This window comes from Aedes albopictus, chromosome 2 (genome assembly GCF_035046485.1).
Source record: "Aedes albopictus strain Foshan chromosome 2, AalbF5, whole genome shotgun sequence".
Lineage (NCBI taxonomy): Eukaryota > Metazoa > Arthropoda > Insecta > Diptera > Culicidae > Aedes > Aedes albopictus.
In genome coordinates, this window is record NC_085137.1 from 14,006,843 (window position 1) to 14,029,838 (window position 22,996).

A 22,996-nucleotide genomic window follows, 5' to 3' on the forward strand; every position below is an offset into this window, starting at 1 on the left:
TAGTAGCTAGGCTACCTATATCTATGATATTTTGTTGGTCATTGGTTGGTTGACGTGTTATTCGATGGTGTGGAAAACCGGTCGATTAATTGCTTTTCCCGACATGATCCGCGCTTTTCTCACTTCTCTCGATCATCTCGAGGGGCTGCTGGCTGTCGTTGTGATGGTTTGGCCGGCGGCCTTGGTGGGACCGGCTGCGGCTGTTTGATCTGATCAGCGTTTTGCACTATTAGAGTAAGTACGAACGGGTCCGGAATCGACACTGACTGCACCGCGCTCTGTCCTTGGTGTCTGTGCGGGGTGACAACAATTCTTAATCCATTTCTTACTTCCCATTAGATAATTTCTCTCGGTGTGTTCACTTCTTATTCTAATTTTACCTAATGGTTTATATTTTTTTTATTGAAAAGCGTTTCGGTCTCAGCATTCGGTTGAAATTGATCGTGGAATCTAGTTTATGTAATAAGTATTGATTTTCAATCGAAGCCCCGTCTGGGAGGACAATCGTCGTCAGTAGCTAACGAGGCGTCCTCCTTTCAGGTTTACTTTCTCAGCATACTGGTGGCGGAAATCGCGTTGAGGCTGTTGCATTCCAGCGCGGGAACAAGTCTGGCGTGCTAGAGCTTCGTCGAAACGTATGCGGAAGTGGTAGATCAGTTCCGGAAGGTACACACGTGAGCATGACAAGCGTGGGAGTGATCGTGGTTAAGTTTAAAAGTTTCCTGCACGTTGTGTGATTTTATTTTGAGTGGTGTTTGTAGTTTGTGTGATTTGAGGTTGGCATCAGCGTGACATTTGAACTCAACGAAAAAATGCAGGTTTGGTGTCTATCTAGCTATCAATCATCGCTTTTTGTTTACATATAAAGGTGTATCCACCAGAGAGTGATGCTTAATATTTACTGAGATGAGATGCTTTTCTCGTGTCGAGAGAATACGATGACGAATGTGAATGTCAGAAGGGAAATTGTGTGTTCAGTGACGTATTCGATGTAGATGGTTGGCAAATGTTTCCCATTTTCAATTGATCGTAGGTGCAAAATTGTCTTGTTTGATTTTCGACATTAATTATGTTAACCTTTGTGCAGCAAAAATCGCATAGTGAGTGTTTCTTTTTTTCCACTTCAGATTTCGAAGTTACAATCTTATCTTCTATGTTGATTCAAATATTCGCGTTATATATTTGAACATTTAAACAGCACAATCGTTCTTCAGATCACTAAAAATTAACAATGGGTGTTTCTCTGTTCACGAATAAAAAGCTCAAGAAAATCTATAATCAATACATTCAGGTCTGCTGCCCGTGCTCGCTAATACAGAGATAAGTTTTAAAACAAACATGTTTAACGCCTATATTTGTCATCAGTTACATTCTTCTTCTCTGTGGCTCTACGTCCCCACTGGAACTTGGCCTGCCTCGCTTCAACTTAGTGTTCTTTGAGAACTTCCACAGTTATCAATTGAAGGGCTTTCTTTTCCTGCCATTACATGAATTTGTATATTGTGTGGCAAGGACAATGATACACTACAGGGTGCGGCAGGAAAAAATGCGAAAAGTTCAAGGTACTATTACACGCTAAATATGGGACATATATGACTATTTTTTCATGATAGTGTATCAGTCAATGTCTATATTCTAGCACTGCAAAATAAAAATGAACATATTTGATGTTTAACATGTGATATTGTAAGCCTAATAAGCGGGTATCAATAAACTGCGCGCCCAATGGTCATTAAACAAAATGACTATAACAGTTAGAAAATTAGCTTTAATTCGATGAAAAACCAGACCACACTGATCCAGAGCCATGTAGTTTCACATACTTAAAGAAATAAGTACATATATTTGATGATATTGTACAGAAAATTAAAAATTTTGTTTTATCAGATACGAAATTTAGCGACCTGTGTGCTTTTCTGCGGTTTGAAAATTCTGATTGTCTTCAGCTTCAGGCGCCGCCCTGTAAAGGTTAGTGACCAAAATGGGAAAATTTTTAATAAACTTTTCAGAAAATTTGCCTATTAGAGATCATGGAACATTGAAACATAGATTGGTTGACGTCAAATGGACGGAAAAAAGGTTTGAAGTTGAAAAACACTTTCGCATTTTTTCCTGCCGCATACTGTATGCCCAGGGAGTCGAGAAAATTTTCCCGATCGGAACGGGAATCGATCCCGCCGTCTCCGGATTGGCGATCCATAGCCTTAACCACTAGGCTAACTGGAGACCCCAATCAGTTACATGTTATTGTTTAAAATTTTGTTTCTTTAACTACTAGCTGTCCCGGCAAACTTTGTCTTGTCAAGCTGTGGTGGTTTGATAACTATTAAGTTCATTGCAGCACCGTACTCTAGATTGGTTTTATTGCGATCGTGTTGAGTTTCTTCCCAGCTAATACAAATTCCATTACTTTACCAATATTTCTACTTTTACAGCTGATTTTAGTAACTTTTTCTACTTATAAACACAGCCACCATGAATACGAATCGAACCGTTCCAGAGTCATGCTGATCGGTTCATCCATTCGTGAGTTTTGTTGCCTCAAAGGGAATTTTAACTCATTTTTATATATAGAGACTAGCTGTCCCCGGCAAACTTTGTCTTGCCTGCCACGATTTTTTGATGTTTCAAGTCCCTAGCCAAGTCCAGGTCCCCGTTCAAAACGTATGGGAAATCGATTTTCAAAAACTCTCACAAACCGTCCTTGGGTGAAAACTAACAGAACAAAACTTAGACGACCCAAATCGCACTTCCCGTTCGGAAGTTATTTATGCGCGGTCCCACGTACAGGGGATAGACAAAATGATCGGGACAGGTAAAATTTTCACTTTTCAAAAAATGTCCAATTAGCTGTAACTTTTCGAAAAGTGCATCAAATATTCTCAAATCTTCACTGTAAGTTGATCAACCATTTGTGTATCAGTGGACAATAATATTTAGTTATAATTTTCTTCCGTGTTAAGAATTTTAAGTTATGTCAAAAGTTTTTCAAAGCTCATTATATAAGTCATAAATGGTCAAAATTTCATTGCATTCGGTTCATTGAATCCGAAAATATAACAGCTCAAATTTGGCTATCGGATAATTACAGCTTTTTTTTAGAATCTTTATAACTTTGCGCAGAATAGTTCGATCTTTTTCAAATTTTGTCCACTGATCAACTCACAGTGAAAATTTGAGAATATTTGATGCACTTTTCGAAAAGTTACAGCTGTTTGAAATTTTTTTGAGAAGGAAAAATTTTGCCTGTTCCGATTATTTTGTCTATCCCCTGTATGACACTGCATGTTTATATATATACAGATTTTGAATGAAAATTATAGTATTTTAAAAACTTTTTTTGGTGAAATAAATTAAGGGTGTCACAACAAAATAATAGTGTAATGTAATCATCAAAACTTTACCAGAAACTTGTCCAGTACATCCTAACGGAAAATGTAAGGCATGTTATGGCTTAAAATTTTATTAAATTGACTATTTTGAGTGAAAGTTATCGAATTGTTGTAAATTTATGAGGTAAAATAAAATAAGAGTGTCATGAAAACGTCACTATTGTACATGAAATATGTCCAGTGCACTTTCGCGAATAATTTCAAGGCAAAAAACTACAATGCATTGTAAACCATTATTATCTGTTAACCACTTTGTTTGAAAAATGTGGTACTTTCGTTGGTTTAAGAGTGAATCAAAATTTGAGTGTAATGAAAACATCACTACAGGTATTCTTCGATATAACGTACCCTCGATATAGCGTACCCTCGATATAACAAATTCGATATAACGTACATTTTGCTTCAATATAACGTACAACATTGAAATTTTTATTTTTTCCCAGGAATAACCATCAGATAAACTACGAAATCGCTCACATCAATGCTGTGTTGCAGCATCAGCCTTGTTACCCAAAATTAGCGCAGTTTGGGGAAAAAATCTGTGTACGTTATATCGAAGCAAAATATACCTTATATCGAAGCACAAAAAACGAAATGAGTTTTTCGTGAAAACTCATGTTTTTCATTAACGGTTTTGTGAATGTCACCGAAATCATTATTTAAGGTTCATTTCACGTCGAATACATCAACACTAGCATAAACAATATTAAATTTTTCTCTACTTCGATATAGCGTACACTTCGATATAACGTACAAAGAGAAATGTTTTTTGTACGTTATATCGAAGAGTACCTGTATTATTATTCAAGTAAGTCCCCTAAATTGCTACAAACAATTCAAGGCTAAAACACTACATGTTATCGTTTAACGTTTGGGTTTGTTGACTATTTTGTGTAAAAATATGGAACTACAATTCTACGAACAATTTAAGACTTAAAAACTATATTAATTGACCGAAGTGTGCAAAAAATGTGCTCTCAAAAAAACTAGAAAGTGTCTTTTGCTTAATAACTTTGGGTAGACGCATCTATTTTAAAATCATTAAAAATGACGTTGAAACCTTTCCGGATCCATCGCAAAAAAAAATTTTGAAATCGGTTGAAAAACGGCTGAGGAATGCCTTGTCAAAGTTGGACTTTCGACTTTTTTTGGATCCTTGGTAGTTCGCGGGAGTTTTCAACCCATCGGTAGTTTAACCCTCTAATGCCCAAATTTTTGATTTTGATCTAAATATCATTTTTCGTCATCTAAAATCGATTTAAACATGTTCCATTCTTTTTAATTCTCGATTTCATGAATTTCCGTTTTTGATTTTTATAATTTTTATTTTTGAACATCCCCACACTTTTATATTTTTTCTGGAAGCCAATACGGGGAACGGATTGTTTGAGATGAAAACATTTTGAGATTTTATGATTATTGTTGAAATATTATTATTTTAATTTTTTTTCACAGAAAATTTTATTTTCCGTGTAATTTCCAGGAAAATAATTTTAGAGTGTATTCGATTCCCTTAAACTATTCAACAAGGATAGAATGATTTGGGAAAAATTTAAAATATGTTAATTGTAGCGATTCAATACAAAATAAACAATGACTTCTAGAAGGTGACTAAAACATAAATTTTTCAATGATTTTTTAAAAATGTAATTACGCCTTAAAATACACCAAAAACCACTTTGAAATATACAGAACAGTCCTAAATATCAGCCAAAAATATAAAAAAAAATGATTTTCCACGAAACAAAAATTACAAAAATGCTCAAACTATACCCCGTCTAAAGGCGGGATTGAGTATTAGAGGGTTAAGTGTTAAACAAGCTAAAAAAAATGGTGCGAAAAACGTCTTTTGATTGAATATCAAACAAACTGTCTATGCTGGCAAAATGTATGTAACTTGTCTAAAACCCAAGTAACACAGAAAACATATTTAGAAGAAAAAACTTTAAAAGATGCTTTATAAACGTATTATAAGAGCATCAGAAAACATCAAGTGTTATTTTTTAGTTTATTTTCTGTTGGCTGCTGACTTAAAGCAAAAAAATATCTTTGGCTGTATAACGTGAAAAAATACGTAGAAAAATCATATATCCAACATCTATCACCGTCTAACCTTTAGAGGAATCAATGTTTACGTTTTAATTCAGAGTTTGTTGATGAGCCATACTGCGGCCATCCTACGATTACTCAGTTCCGCAAAGGCTATGTGGTGATAAACCCGTCTACGGCAAACAAATTCATCAGTAAAACATGAATTAACCAACTTATTCAACTAGATAATAAATAAAAAAGACCGGGTTTCAATAAGATCACCAACACGATAAAGCGCTGAGCTCTCAGAAGGAACCGAACATCCCACTCTACAAGTTCGTCTAAAAACAGCAACCGCGATTACCTTCCGTGTCCAAACAGGGTCTAAAAACATTCACTAATATGGGAAGTATCCGGCCAGAGCGCCTGGCGTAATGGTTTATACAATGAAAACCTGCAGCCGGAACACAATCGCCAAATCCACCAACAATCGTCAAGATTCTATTCCGGTTTGATTTGCTGCGTTTCCTAGCCGCTATACAATTCTCCACAATCAGGAACCATCCAATATCGGGTTGTTCCCGACATGAGCTAACCGGGTATCATCGTGAACCGTCACTGTGCCCGTTAAATTTCACCGATAACTCAAGAAACTATCAGCGTCCATTAGCAGAATGGTTCGACATTACTATTTAATTTTCACACTTTGACAGATAAACCAACCAGCTATAATATAGTTGTTTTGGCGTATCACAAAACAAACAAATAAGTAAGTTTGTTGAAAAGTTGTTAATAAAATGTTTTATAAATGTTATAACAAGCGTTAGTTGTATAGTTGCTCACAAGATGTAATTTTGATGAAATTTATACTTGTTCTATATCAAAACAAATAATTTGTATTTTCTGTTTCTCTTTGTTCTATAAGAAAAATGATTCAATTTACAGTGCCGAATGAAAGTATGAGCTCATAAAAAAGTAAGGACCAAAATTACTTTCTTATATTCCTTGATTTGCTGATCATTGTTCAAGAAACTGCTTTTAAGTTTAATAATATTCTATTATGCGGCATAATCAGTTTATGACGGGTCGAGGGTCAAATTGTATGTATGAATAAAATTTTTAATTGCATTTAAAATATTTTGAACAGCACTGTAATTTGCATGGACAATCCGCCATATTACTTCTTCCGTGCGAATTATGAAAAAAACTACGAAACAGTATCAAGTGGTAGGATTTTGCTACATTTTTTAACTCAAATCAACGGCGCATAAATTATGAATGACTGGAATCATAAGTTTCACCATAAATCTTAAAGCGCAAGTGAAACAGTGGAAACATCACTGAATATGTCTCATTTGATACTTTGTTATCCAAATATTTAACAATCATCGGCTTCATTTCTTGAAAGGCAGTTTTCATGTTGAGGAAGCTAATTGCATTTGTCCAGAAAAAATAAATTCTTACTTCATTGTTCTTTTTTCGTGTTTTTTTTTTCTGGAAGTTGTCACGCTTTGAAAACAGTCGGGTTTCTTGCGGGACTGGTAATATATATGTATTCTGCAAGTTATATTACTTTCAAATAGCTTCATTACGAAGATTTCAATAATGTGCACTATAAAAGCTTTCTACATATCTATATCACTTGGAAATTACTCATTTTCAACCTATAATTGAGATTGTGTTATATGTGTTATATGCAAGTTATATAATCAACAAGTTACTCGGTTTAAACTCATCAATATTAAAAAGTTGCTTTGATCATATATTTGGAGTAATATAAGTGTATTTGGATACATCTTATACAACCTGTAAGATGTTTTATATGCCGCCATTTTTTGCGCTGTTTTGCTTATATAAGTGTTCGATATTAAGTCAATAATGCAGGAAATGAACAGCCGACTAAGTACGAATCGTGAATTTTAAACTATTATAATACTAGTTGTGTTACTTGGGAACTTGTTATTAATGAAAATATGTTACATTTACGGAGTTCTGGAGGAACTCCAACTCTTTCTAATGAAGAGTAATAATGTTCCTTCTCATTTCTGTAGCAAATCCTGGTTGATATTTTGATGATATTTCCGTATTGTTCTTGGGAGAATTTCTTTCAACATTTAGAAGAAATTTTATATTTTTTGGGTTTTATTTCATTAAAAAAAATATTTAAATTGCATTCTACAACTGTCGCAATACTTTAGAGAACTATGCCAGCATTTCTGGCGGATTATTTTGAAAGATTGTGGTCCGAATTGGTTTTGAAAATATGATTGTGTTTTTGAGATACATTTTTTCAGAATTGAAGATGTATAGCACGAGCACCGTATAATTACCATTGCTCCATAAAGTTTCGCCAGAAGTTGTGTTCTGAATTTTCTCAAAAATGCTTTTGGGTTTGTTAGAAACTCCCCTTGCAGTCGCGTTATAATTTTTTATGTTTAAGTTCCACAAAAGTCATCGTTTTTTTTTTTATTCTTAATCACTTAACCTAATTTACAGCTCTATTGTCCACTGGGGCACTACGTGAGCAATTTCAATGGACAGCTGCACTTACATTTTGTACAGCGCCTAGAATCTATTCTACTTTATCGAACTGGTTGACTTTCTGCTGCTTTCACTTTTTCTACTTTATACCAAGTAGAATGATGAGCACAAGGATGGTGATGGATGGCCGTTGTTTCTTTCCAGTCCGATTGGGGGTCCATTATGAGTAGCAGTTCGCCGATGTCCAGATATCCGGGTCCGTTTGAGCCATGGGGCTCAGAAGAGGGTCAAGTGTCAGTTGCAATCGGGGGAAAAGCAACTGACGAAAAATTGCAAGTGCCGGGGCTGGGAATCAAACCCATGACCATCCGCATATGAAGCGAACGTGTGACCAACTACGCCACGGGCCCCGGTTCAAAAAAAGTCATCGTTATCGACCAGCAACTTCTCCATAGATAGCACTAGTGATTCTGCTTGTAAATCTTCTTTTGGAATTCACAAAAACGACCCCTTGAATTACGCACTACGGACCACCTGTTCAGGGGGTAAAAGTCCACCAAATAGGGAACCCTAATCCAAGGCTTCGGGCGACCCGTGCTGAGGCATGAATGGTTGAAGGGGTTCAAAATATGCTCGAATTATAATATTTGGAACTATAATATTTGGTCCTTGCTGCTGGTGTTTTGGTGGCTTCCAGTTAAAAAAAAAAAAAACTAAGTTTACCAGCTTTACTTTGCATATAGTTAGAAACCTCACCATCTGAGGCTAAACTCAATGCAAAGGAAATCAAATTGGGTTAGGGATCCATGTATGTACTAACTCTTCAAAGACTGGAAAGTGCTAGTACGCAAGGAACATACTAGAATCCTTTTTACTGACGTTTTTGGTCAAATGTCTTGTCTAACTTAACTGGCTCGTTTTGTGTCGTTTTTGGTACATGCTGTAAAGTGGGTACGTTATCCACACTTTTGAACTGGTCCAGAATCCCCAAACCTCCTAAGGCCACGAAATCTTTCAACATTTCGCATTCGCAGTAGACTTTCGAGGCCGATTCAGGATTATTTCAAACGCGTTTCGGGGGCCTTCGGGGGCTTTCAGGAGAGCTTCAGGAGGATTTCAAAGGTGTTTCAAATTAGTTTCAAATGGTGGTCTTAGAGGCGTGGTGTTTAGGCAGTTTAATGTGGCTTCAGGGGTGGGGGGTGGTTTGTTACTAGGCATTTCAGGGCGTTTTAGGGGGTTTCACAGGGATCTAAGCAGGCATCACAGGCTATCAAGCAAGCTTCAGATAGTTTTCAGAGGATTCCAGAAGCGTTTCAAGGTGACTCTAGATGTTTCAAAAGGTTTTGTGGTGTTTCAGAGGAGTTCCTGAGGGCTTTAGGGGGCTTTTTAGGCTTTCTGGTGAGCTTTAGGGGGTTTCAGAGGTGTTCCACAGCTTTAAAGGCATTCAAGCGAGCTTCAAGACATTTAGGGGCGTTTCAGGGTATTTCAGAAAAGCTTCCGGTGGCTTTTGGGTGGTGTTGTCTTTTTAGATTTTCTGGCGAGCTTCAAGGGGAGGGCTTAAAGCTGAACTCTCTGAAAGTCTCTGAAATAAAGACAAATCAATCAATCAAGCTTGAAGCTCACTTTGAAGGGAATTCCAGGGATGAGAGATATTGTAGCATGAAATTTAATCATAAACCTCTTTGAGACAACAAGTTACGTGAGTAGATTGTGAAGCTTTTTGTGACAACAAGTTACGTTTGTGGAGAAGAAGAAGAAGAAAAAGAAAGCAGATTTAATTATACCAGCAGCAGCAAAGGGGCGGGTCAGGAAGTGAACCCAGGATCTTGTGCATACGAATCAGAAGAGGTGAAACCACCAAGCCCGTCCTCTGCTGAAAATATTCTTATAATTTTCGTTGAGCAGTTTAAAGCAGTTGATATAACTTCCATAGTTGGAAGATCCACTAAAAATCATCAAGCAAATTTGTAAAAACACACAAATTTATCCATGAACCCCCAATGATCCTCTATGGAAAAGGAATTTGAGCCTGGAACGTAGTTCGAATTTTCAGAACTGTCAAAATAAATGAATGATTGAGCCAAGCATACGGATGAGTTGAACCAGCAATAAATAATTGGTAAATATATTCGGAAGCTACCCCTTCCATGTTGCTGTTTGATCAACAATGATCATTATGAGCACCTATTGATATATTCTTATAACAGTTTTCTAGATTCGCATTGATGTTTGATCCGATTTCTTAGCTTTGAAGGTCACATTTACCGATCAGATGTATCAAATTACCCTAGAAAACCCTTTTAACCGATGGTAATTAACACACCGTCTCTGGTGGATTCTAGTGGCTACATCGGCTACTCCTGTCACACTCGTATGAAAATTGAAAGCAATCGGCATCTCATCATCATCATCGGCCAGGGCAAAGTTGTGTAAACACATTTTCGATCGCCCAGAGGCCCACAGCCGCAGGAGCGTGGAGTACGTGAAAGCATCGCTGACCGTGTGTTTTCAATGGAAGTGACTTAAAAAATCGATGTTATTTGTTTATTTACGGTCCAAAACCCGAACGAACGGTATTTTTAACCCATGCAACTCCTGTCCGGCCTCTGTCTTGTCCGGACGCATGTGAAAGAGGAAGGAAGGCCGGACGCGTTTTGAAGGAAAAAAATGGGAAAAATGAGCACACATTTTTGCTATTTACCATGGGTACATAATTTGTTTATGTAGTATATAACGGAAAAACGTTGGTATTTTTAGAAAAATTATCTTTTCCATTCGACTGTCAGTATCGATCGTACTCTCCACTGGAAAACATCTCAGTCTAGTCCCCAACAGGGAAGAAATTCAGCGCAACCGAAAAATGTAAGTTGAGTCTGCGTGCTACTTTGTATGCCTGGTTGTACTTTAACGATCTTCTAGAAGCACTATACTTTGCACCATCGATCGCTGCCAATATCTAGTTTGATGATCGTTTTTCTTATTTAGCTTTCGACACGCTTGAATCACAAAATGCACTTGTGTTAATTAATCTCTATCTATCGATTTTGATTTATTTTAGCCAGCCCCACCCGAGTTCAAGATGTCTGAAACTAGAAACCTCATGACGACGTTCATAATTCTGATCTTCCTGCTATTCCTGCTGTACGTCGTAATCGAAATATTTTACTAGGAGGATACATTCAGTGCAGCGTAGCTCTAGTTAGATGAGGATGAGTGAGTGGGGATGAAGTGTAGTTTATATCATGAGTGATAAGGATGAGCGAGTGAACGGAGGATCGATCGGTGGACCGAATGTGGATAAGCCGAGTGTACCACCTACATTTAGCCAGTTTTAAGATGCACGTAGATAGTAGGATTCCAGCTTGAGCTTCGTACCGCCCATATGCACCTGCACACTGCGCGCACAAACTCTGCACACCCAGATTGCACACCCGAGTTGAGACAATGTTGCACCACCACCGCCAGCCACAACGGACAACGGACGTCATCAGAATGAGTAAGTATTTCGATTTATCTTTGAAACGTTGTTCCTTGAAAAATGTGTAGTTCACAAAATGTAACGATGGAAATAATAACAAGTACGGCGATGATCTTCGGCGGCTGGTTGCCTATAATTTGGGTGGTCGCCGGACCGGAAAGCGATCAACCTCGTTTCGGTCATGCCAGATGTTCCACCAGAAAGTATGCGACGATAATTTTAGAATCGACTCTCCGGAAAGCCACGGTCCCATAAAAACCGTTGGCGAAATACTTGAAATGCTTTCTAATCGCTAGAACTACACCCGAACCGGACCGGCGGCTACGTGCAGCTAGAAGGTACCGCCGCGCCGCGTATCGCAATCATAACTTTATGCGCCGCCGCTCGCCCACTTGAACATTGCTGCCTTTTTTCTATTCCCAAGTGTAACGACGAAAATGGAGACGCATGGTGGTGCGTAATAGAATGGCGCAGTTTTGCGCATCACCTTTACAAAAACTGGCTCACTTGTGGTGGGTGAATATTGGAAGCAAAATGCGTCAGCCCCCTGGCGACGGTGGTTTGGAAGATGATGTATCTTTGAAGTAATAAATTTTATGGATGGTGTGTTTTTGATTTTAGTTGGATTCCATCGTCTTAATTGGGGGAATAAACAGAGATAGGATGAAAGAGCATTTGCGCGGCGTCGGCGAATCGATACAGCTGTTTTCCGGAATGGCTAAACTTTGAATGTGATTTTAAAATAACAAGGGAAATTATTTTTCATTTCATATTGATACTATATTGCCTATGATCGCATAACTGTCCCATATGAATAGGAAACCCAGCAAATATGTGACTGATATGCTATCATAGGCAGTATACTTATCGAAAGTTATGATTTTTAAAATATACACAGATAAAAATAATGAGATTTACACGTCATGTAAACTTCATTTTACTCATGTAAACTTAATGTTATGATGGTTTACATGATATATCATGTAAATTTGTGTTATATGTCATGTAAACTCTTAGAGTCATGCTGAATTACATGACATATAATGGAAGTTTACATGATATTTCATGAACTTTACATGACATGTCATGTAAACTTCTATGATATCCCACGCTCCAATTATGTGCATCATATGTCACAGAAATTTACACTCTTTTTTCGATCTGTGTATTTTATCATTTTGATTCAAACATGGTTTCTATGTCAATGGTACTTGGTATCAGTATTACCCATCTAAATTGTAAATTAAAGCTATTTATCCAATTATAGCCCAATAACACCGTATGGAAACAATTGCCATGAACGAACGGGTTGTTAACGAAAATTGTCTTACATGTCGCTTCTAGGATATGTTTGTTTATTACCTAGTTGTTTTGTCATGTGCGTTAGCATTACCTTTTTTTTGCTATCGAATGCTAGAAAAAAAGAAAAAGGTTGGTTGGCATTTCATTTCCATATAGCTGTCATCATACCGTCGGTGAATGTTACAGTTACAGTATCGCTTCTCAGTCGATTGCAGGCTGGGGGTGTCGTTCAATGTAATGGCTAAGCGTGCGCCCATAAATGATGTGGCATTTTAGGGATGGTGAGTCTAAGATTGTGTGACGAACCATGTACCATGTATGGGAAAATATGCTACGAGAGAGGAGTAAAAATCGGTCAAAAATTGATACGTCATTTATGGACGCCCCCTAAGAAATTCACAGGTTGTCAACAATAAACTTCGAAGAGGAACTGTGCAAAATTTGATTAATTTTTGTCCATCGAGAAAATAGTTACAACCAGTTGTAATTGTTGCAATAATTTCGTGTTCGTCTTTTATTGGGCGTTATAGGGGAAGGTGGGATAATATGCATTCCTTAAACAAATTTGGTCAAATAACTAAGATTAAGATGATTGTATGGGCGACTTTCATTTTGAACCAGGCTTGTCCGCACTCAGCGCATGAAAATTCTGCTCTTTGGATTTACACCATCAAGCACATCATAAATTAGAAATGTTTTCGTCTTATCAGATAGAAGGATGCTGAAATATTGTAAATGTCATTTCGAACTATCAAAAAACCGCACCGCAGCGCCGCACGGGCCGTTCAAAGTGAAATTCACTAGAGTGTTTTCACCCGGGTGAAAATCTTAACATGTAAAGGAATAACATCAATAATAAAATATCAATTTTTGGCCTAAGTTACCAGGCGAATAACGTCATTAGTTACATGGTATTATATAAAATAATTCAACTTATGAGTAAAATGCTCAAAGTACGTTTTCCCATACTAACTTCCATACAAATTTCAATCGAAATGCGGAATACGGGGACGCAACCCATTCGCTTTCAAATTTTTTTACAGTTGTTTTGGACGCTAGTATAGATTGAAAAAGCTTTGTTCCTTTTCGATGCGATCAAATTTAAAGTCTCTCCATACAACGTTGATCCACTCTAGTGTGTATATATGTGGACAAACAAACCAAAATGTTTCAAAAAATGTAACCTTTTCTTCGTAAATTTATCGACATATTCCAAATTTTATAAAATTAAAGTGGTAAAATAGAAAAAATCTGATTGGAAGTATAATATTGACCCAATAAAAAAAATTCTGCCTCATTTTCGCAGTACTGAACGACTGGTATCTACCACTGGGAAGATTTGAATATACGGGGTTTTGAGAAATCTTACGTAACGTACAAAAATATTGGGAGTTTTCCACGAAAAAATTTACAATGGGCAGGCTTGTCCGCACTGAGCGCATGAAAATTCTGCTCTTTGGATTTACACCATCAAGCACTTCATAAATTAGAAATCTTTTCATCTTATCAGATAGAAGGATGTTGAAATATTGTAAATGTCATTTCGAACTGTCAAAAAACCGCACCGCAGCGCCGTGCAAATCTCTTTGCGCGCTCGGTGTGGCTCTGCGGTGCGGTTTTTTGACAGTTCGAAATGACATTTACAATATTTCAACATCCTTCTATCTGATAAGATGAAAAGATTTCTAATTTATGAAGTGCTTGATGGTGTAAATCCAAAGAGCAGAATTTTCATGCGCTCAGTGTGGACAAGCCTGACAATGGGTTTACATTTCTAACAAAAAACGTGAAATTTTCGTTACCTAATAAATGGACAGCCTCTTGTCGACGTAAATGAGAAGTACACGTCCAAGTGTCTGCTTTTTTGGTTGTTTATGTCCTGCACGGAAAATTCAAACTACCTTATTTTTGGTCGATTTTACCCTAAAATGAGTATATCAAATTTATTAGTTATCCAAAATAAGGTTGTTTTTCCTCTCTCCCCCACAGATGTTGTCGTAAATAAACAGAGATGCGTCCTTGAGGCCAATAAGCCAATATTGGGTAAATGTAGATTTACCCAAATTTGGGTTGAATGAAGGGGGTCTTGGGTTGAATTTACCTACTCTTGAGTATATTTTTAGCTGGAGGTAAAGGCAATTTACCTTGCGTGAGTTTAATCGATTCACTCAAATGTTGACTTATTGGGCCGACCCAAGTAACACATCTAGCTATATAATAGTTTAAAATACACGTTTCGTACAAGTTCTGTTGTATCATTCTTGTATAATTTACGCAATATTGAACACTTATATATTCAAAACAGCGCAAAAAATGGCGGCTTATAAAACATTTTTCTGGTTGTATAAGATGTTTTCCAAAACATTTATAGTACTAATAATTGCGTTCCATTCAGTTTTTATATATCCATTAGCTCAAATTGAGCTATTTGTCAATAAGAAATACTTGTAAAATACTTTTAAAATACAATACTATTCACTAGTTGAAATGAAGTTACTTCAAAGCTATATAACTGATGCCCAACTTTTATGTAACATAGCATATGCATAGGTTCTACTTAAGCTATATGTAGGTAAAACAATCTACGGGTACCTTTTATTTTACAAACTAATATGAGCAGAAAATATATGAATAGCGACCGGCAAAATAATGGTGGAAGTTTACTCTTGCAATTTGGAAAAAATAAATCCAAGTCCCAAGTGATCATTGCCATTTGATGATTAAACATGACATATTGTAAACTATTCTTATAATTATTCATGACATTGTTAACAGTCAATAGCAGTAGAGATGTTCAACTTACGGTTTCAGATTTATGGTGAAACAGTTGTTTTTACTCATCCATAATTCAGCCGCCATAGAATTGAATTGAAAATTGTATGTAGAAACAATTAAATGGTGTGGTTTGATGACATATTTTTCTTTATCAACATGAAAAGCAATATGGCAGCTATTCCATCTAGCTTACAGTGTAGTTCAAAAATATTGAGAACAATTCGAATTTCTATCCAAGTTATAATTGTGCCTATGGCTCACTACTGGCTATAACTCAAATATGATTGTAAAATTTCTAGTTCAAAAAATCAAGTTTCATAGTTTCATCAAAAAAAACCAAAAGAAATGTTTCAAATTGCTACTAATTTTATTTTGGGTATCTATTCTTTTGATCGGTAATGTGAGATGAGAAAAATACACAAACATATCTCAAAAATTCCAGTGTTGAAATTACGATGGTAATACATCTAAAAAACACATATTCAACAGAACTATAAATTAGCCATATTTTTGTTTTTTGTACATCTTTACAACATGTAAAAAACTTTATTATAGCTATATTCACAACAGGCCAACAGCTGTCAAAGTACCAAAACATTGTCAACAATAATCTTCAAGCGTCTCGTGTTGGCGGCGGAGGCCCGTCAGAGATTTACAGTTTCCGCAGAATTTTAGATGGTCGATAATTATAATTACGAAGCAGTATATCGGATCTCTAAGACATGGTCCCGGAGGATTTCATGCCAACCGGAGGACGAGTGTATCTCACCATCAAGAGCAGTTTATAACAGTTCCGGCAGTGCTTGAAAAGCGAAATTGGATCCAGGTGAAAACCTGGGTCAACAAACACAGTTGATAATTTGTGTTTAGAACGTTGAAATGCTGGAGCGGCCAGTTTTAGATTCAGGCTGTTGTTTCATGTTGTCGTTAGCTATCCAGATTTCTGTTTTTGAAGAGGAAGTTCATCTGATAAGATCAGGTTATATGACAAACGGAACCTTGCAGGCGGCCTGACCAGGACGCGATCACTGGCTGCAAGAGAACAAAATACGGCATGTGTTTGGTTACTGATTCGTGAAAAAAGCTCGATCATCGTCTATCCTCCTGCGAAATGGAAAACTTTTTGGCTCCATGAAAAGGGTCTAGTCTATTGCACTCATTGCATTGATTGCTTTTTCTTGTTAGTGTTACTTTATAGAGTTGCGACACGATATTTTTTTTCGTATGTGAGAAAAGTATGCTGTTTAATTGTATTACAAAAGTATTCCATGCGTGGCACCAAAAATGATGTTTTTCGGTGATGTTTGTTATCTTCCAACATATTTACAGCTAGATAATAACACAAGATGTATTCTGAGTCGCTTATATTATACTTAGAAAACATCTTCAAAAAAAATAGATTTCCAAAGATGTTTTCTGTGTTACTTGGGGAACTATGGGATTGCGTCAAAAGCATCCAATTTTGGGTAGTTTGGTGGTTCCGTGTACCGCGTGCAGCATTGTTGTACTTTGTCAATACGGATTCCCATAGACATGATTTAGCAAATAGTATCTTCCTAAATTATAAAATAAATTTTCAGCATTTTACGGGTGCATTAAATAAGCTGCTGAAATGCACTCCGTCAAAGCAATATGGCGAGTTAATTTTTACCACAAATGCCTAAATTTTCACTCGCAAAATGGGGTTACGTACAAAAGGCTGAATCACATAAGGCTGAATGATCAAAAGGCTGAAACACATAAGGCTGAATGATCAAAAGGCTGAAAGCATCAAAAGGCTGAAAGATATCAAAAGGCTGAAAGATATCAACATGTTGAAAAGTTTTGAAAGTTGTAGAGAATCGAATGAAATGACATTTTGGACATTTATGGCGAATCTATTGGTCTTTGATAAACATTTGACTCGACTTGAAAATGATCATAGGAAACAAAAGAATCTTTGCTCGAAAGTACATTTGGTCAAACGGTCATTTGGTCAAAACCCATTTTACGGAAGAGGAAGTATATGACATTCAATCGATTTGACTATTCATCGAATGGACATCTGGTCACGTGAGTTAACTCTAACTGATGAAAAGATATTCAAGTGGAACATAATCTTATGGATTTCGGTATCATAATGTCTATGTTATTGTACTTTCTTCAGTATCATATCGGCCAATACCCCGCTAATACTAAACTATTTTAGCTCAAATTGACAAAGGATTTCGCCAACAATTTATTTCCACTCGTTTGAAGTATTATGTGTGTCAACTCGGAAACTAGATTAAATGAGTCTTAGATGTAAACAATTGTTCGGGTAATTAGGGTAATAAGCGGTAGTTGAGGCAAAAATTATTGTACCTAACTGTTGCTCAAAAATGTTTGAACTTTTTTCAGTTCTATGTAAATTTAAAACGCGTGCGAGCTCTAAATTGAACACTAGTGAAATCCGCGAGACTGAAATGGCCATACCTCCACCATGTTTCCACAGACTTCAAACATTTTGAGCTCATTAGATTCAGAAATTCTTCTGCTATTGAAACCATATCTGAGCGTACCAGTCCAGTCAACATGGGTTTTGGAAAATCCGGATTTCCAATCATATGATTTAATACAATACAGTAACGGAGTTATTGGCATGAATTATCGAAAATCATAAAATTGCCTAAACCAATAGAGTCTTTTCGTCGGTCCATCAGTTGGCCATTCCTGATTAAGTTTCTCAAGGAGGAGTTCCGGGTGACTAAACAGGTTTATTAGCATCACATATCGACAGAAACTATTTCCCCCAATGTTGTGCGCATAAGAATTCAGAACCGAATTGCAGCACTGCAGTGTGAACGCGTTCAATTTGCATTGAAGTTCATACTCGGCACACTGCGATCAAATATATTTGAACATGCAAATTGAACGCGGCATGAACTGGAAAGGACTGAACCCGTAGCATGCTGACTAACATGTTACCCTGGTATCTGTGATACTAAAATGGTCATATTTGCGCCATTTCACCCTTCAATTTTGGCAATGTTTTGGGCTAATTCAATCTCCTTTTATTGAAGAGTAAACCAGTCCGACCATCGTGTGTTTCGAAAAATCTAAATTCCTGGAGCTGTATTTCAATATCCGAGACCACAATGTCGTACCAAAGGATCTATGATGCATTTCCCTGTGACATAACATAATAACGTCCAAACATGTAGATGCGGCTCAAGGTTCTAGTCCTAGTAAAGAAGACACATAGGATTTAATGATGAAGATAAGCGCATGTGAACTCAGAGTTGAATGGGAACCGAGCGGGCGCTCTTAAGCAGCAAAAGCTCAGACATGCAAGTTCAATGCTTTGTCGACCAAAACATTTAAAGTGTTCAGTTCATTTTTGGCTCACGTTCTGTTCGAATACAATACTGCTTGAAAGAATAGCCTATTTTATAAGAAGGAGAAAGATCTGGTAAAAAGTAAGCAGCTTCAACACCTGAACTTAAATTATGGTTCTTTCAACATTTTAAAAGAAGGAAAACCTTTGATAAAAAAAAGATGCAGCTATAACATTCAAACACAGTAAGAACAGCCCATGTTCAAAAGAAGGGGAAATCTCCGATGAATCGTTTTTAAGGAATATGCGCACGCAGAAGCTCGCTGCATTTTACACAGGTAAGAATGCCAACACTGAATATATGCAAATACCTCAAAAGAACAGCCTATTTTTAATAGAAGGAAAAATCACTCACGGGAGAGTTATTAGTATGCAGATATTGTCATCAAACCTTTCCGCTTGGTCGTTATACTGTACTATTTACGATCACAATATTTACTCTTCCATAAGAGATTTTTCCCGTTATTTTAGAAAGGCTGTTCTTCGAGGTAAATGCATAGATCATAATTTAACCATTCAACTTGGCTGCCTAGTAAACCTCCTTAGCATTAAAATCATTATAACCCATTCGCCTTAGTAGCATTTGAGGCCTGATATCCTTCGGCATAATGACACAGCACCAACGGGAACGACATTTCGGCAAATGCCACTCCAGGGAATAGTATTCCGGAAAATATAATATCTTGTGTAATACCATCTTTTAAATCATTAAACCTTCAGCTCAGATTCTATAGAGTTCATTATTATGCATATTTCAAGTTTTGGAATTTGCCATGTTTTCAGCCTTTTGTTATTTCAGCCTTTTGTAATTTCAGCCTTTCGTTACATATCCATAGTTTCAGCCTTTTGTGCATTCAGCCTTTTGGAATTCAGCCTTATGTTACCATCCCGCAAAATGATAGGTAGACTGAGGCGCGTTGAGAATACGGAGCTAAAATGCGTAACTTACCGATAAATCGGGAATAGCACACAAATTGACGTTCTCGGTCAGCCTTATTTGCGGTACATTTATGCACACAATTTTTTAATCACATGAACGAAACTGTTGATGCATTATTACTGGCAGTGACGAATGTGGTGACTAGCTGACTAGTTGTCGAATCGGTCACCATTTTTTAAGTCGACTATAAGTTGTATCTCGGTTATAAATCAATTGCGTATTAAAACTGTTCATATCACGAATGGATGTTTTATATTGGCTCCACCTCTTGCGCTTTTTTGGTTGCAATTTAGTCGTTAATAAAACGATTGGTTCAAAAGGCATAACTTTCAATATAGTTGCATACAAATTACAGGAACTTATTAATGTCCAAGTGTGTTGCTTGGGTTGTATATCGGCCAGTTTGCGATCATCGATTATCACGGTAGATATATCCTCTGCATATGCTACCACAAGATCCAGTGGACCATTACAGATCGTCCGTATTTTTTCTAGGAGTGGGTGTAGGTGAAGTACAAATAAATGCATGCTTTAGGGATCGCGCTGCTTAACAGAGCGTTGGATAGGGATGTTTGGAGTATGATTTCTGTTGATTAGCAAACAAGATTTCGAGGTGGACATAATCTTCCCTAAAAGTTTCATAACGTTTGCATTCCAAGTTCCGGATCATGATCTTCAGAAAAGCGTGATAAAGATCGAAGGAAATTAGTTTTCCACTGGTTTTCTTACAGTTTAGTTCTGCAGTTCGATCTTAAATAGCATGCACAGCTTCGAAGATAGTTCCATCTCTATTAGAGCATTTTTGGATCACGTTCAGCAAATTGTTCTCAATCATTTTTTTTCTAAGCGATTTTCGAAAATTTTAGACAAACCTTTAACACGATAACATAATTGAGTAGCCTAATCGACCCGTACGATTTGATTGTCAAACTTGTTTTCTGTCAAACTCAAAGCTCATCAGGCTTTAGCATGCATGGAGGGATAGCAGCGAAACATAATTTAACATTATTTCTATAACACCACAACTATCAGGAATCGTTCAGTGCAAAAACATTTGTAAACTTTGCCCTAATGCCCTAATCATCCAGCTTTTGGTGGTACCAATTTTCCACACCTTCTGATTGGAAGTGCATGATGTTGAACTCCTGAGTTCAACACGGTTGATAAACGTTCTCGAATCTCACTGACAGTAAGATTGTGATCCAAGTCAATGTGTAGTCCTGTGAATGTCCTCACATCAATGGCATAAGAGAAGTGCCGGCCGTCCACCAGGACATGGCCTGTTTGATTGCCAGTTTCACCATTAGAGTGCATCCAGGGACCATATAGCCGAAACGGTATGCGCATGGATTTTCAGCAAGACCATGCGAGGTTGACGGATTCGATAACCGGTCAGTACATGAACATTTTGTAATTGCATTTTATTTCTTGACTCCTTTGGACATAGAGGATCTTTGTGTCTACCACACTATGTACAAATGGAAAATGGGCATTGATAGAGAAAACTCCTAGTTAATTACTGTGGAACAGACTCTAAATACTGAAAAGCTTGCTAGATCCCAGTTGAGACGAGTCACCAAAAGAAGAAGAAGGAGTGTGTCCAGGCGTGCCAAGTAGGTGGTGCTTATGGCCATCCCTCAAGTTAAAGCTTCTAATCTCGAACCGTTGTCATTGGTCCGCTCCTTACTGATTGGGCGGAAAAGGACAAGAGTAACCTTGGGTGATACGCACCGACGCCATCACTCTATTTCATTATATAAATGAAGTATTCTTCTGATGCAAGCAAACTAGACGTAAAATTGAGTCGGCTAAGCCTAAGAATAACTAGAATATCAAAGGAAAAGCGAGGAAAATAATGATTTGATTGCGCGCTGATTATATGTAATCGTCTCATTAACTATCATCCGCTTCCTTCACCTTCCATTACTGCCGTAAATAGTTACATGGACCCCTCTAGTATTTCATTAGAAGTCAAAGCAGGAGTTGCACAGGTTGTTTTGCCACACCTTAAGGAACGTCTTGGCTCCAACACGCAAGCCAAAAGTTGACGTCTCTTATTAAAAGTAGATAACTATCTTCCAAAACGCATGAAATCATCTTAATCTTAGTTATTTAACCACCTTTGCTTGAACGGTGCATATTATCCCACCTTTCCCTACGTCTTCCGATTCCACTGTACTGTTGATATTGACAAAGTTGTTCTGGGAATTTTCATCAGAGATAAATCATTGACCGCAGGATTGACTATAGTATACTTGTAATCATTCAAAGTCTCGCTATAAATCGTACAACATATTATAGTCAGAATTATCAGATTCTACTTACAAATGATATTAAATACAAGAATTAGGCAGTCAATTTTGTTTATTATTGCAAAACCCATAAAAACAAATCAACGGATCGAATAAACCTCTCAATCCACCATGCGTCTCCACCAGTTTTCTCAAGTGGTTCACATTAAATTTTATTGTTTTCAGTCTTTGCTTTCGACTGGAAAAAACAATCATAAACAATCTACTCGACCATTAAAATAAATTACGCTTTTCATTTTCCAAATGTTTTCCAAAATACTCCTCATTAATCAACCAATTTCTTCCCAGGATCACCAGACCGACTTCGATTGCGATGCTGCTTGTCGATCGTACCGAGTTCATCTAGGCCACCTGCTGATGTTGCAGTATTTGAACCTGCTGATTCACACGTTGTAATCCGACGGTTCCATTTGCGCTGTTTACAGTTGCAAGGCTTAGGTTCCTTGCTGCAGTCAGCGTCAGTGTCAATCAACTTTGGGTACTTACCGTTGTTGACGAGCACACCGCAACCGCCACCATGAACAACAGGCGTAACAGTATGAAAAAGGACGATAAGCATGCAAAGGAAAAGGTGGATCGCAAGATAATCCGCCATCCGACGGCGCCGTTTTCGATGAAATCCATCATTATGAACCTGATCATTGCGTTCTTCCTGTATTTGCTGCGGCGAGTCATAGGTGTGTATCGGTGGTACTCTCTGGGTGGGTCGTTCCTGTCTGATGTCTGAATTGTTTTCTTTCCCGCATTGCAGAGGCTGGCGGGAAAAGTGCGATCACCAAGTACAGCCGGTTTATCAAATGAAGCGATAGGGGAGAGGAGGGTGCCAGTGGCAGGTGTTGGGTTAATTGATATTTTCTTCTTCGCTAATGTTTTCCCCGCTACTATTGACAAATATAATCTTAATGTGATAAGGTTCCGGAAGAGACGGTT

The 22,996-nt window shown here is 37.3% G+C and overlaps 1 long non-coding RNA gene across 4 annotated transcripts; it reads left to right on the forward strand.

The window, feature by feature from the left end:
* Positions 1-285: 285 nt before the first annotated feature.
* LOC109429901 (uncharacterized) lies at positions 286-22,987 on the forward strand. Of its 4 annotated transcripts, XR_009997281.1 has the most exons (6): positions 286-300; positions 411-459; positions 555-666; positions 10,963-11,400; positions 22,355-22,743; positions 22,818-22,987. It is a non-coding gene; the product is annotated as an uncharacterized LOC109429901 (long non-coding RNA). The 4 variants fall into 4 exon arrangements; XR_009997280.1 differs by lacking the exons at positions 286-300; positions 411-459 and adding an exon at positions 336-352; XR_009997279.1 differs by lacking the exons at positions 286-300; positions 411-459 and having other exon boundaries at positions 505-666.
* Positions 22,988-22,996: the final 9 nt, after the last annotated feature.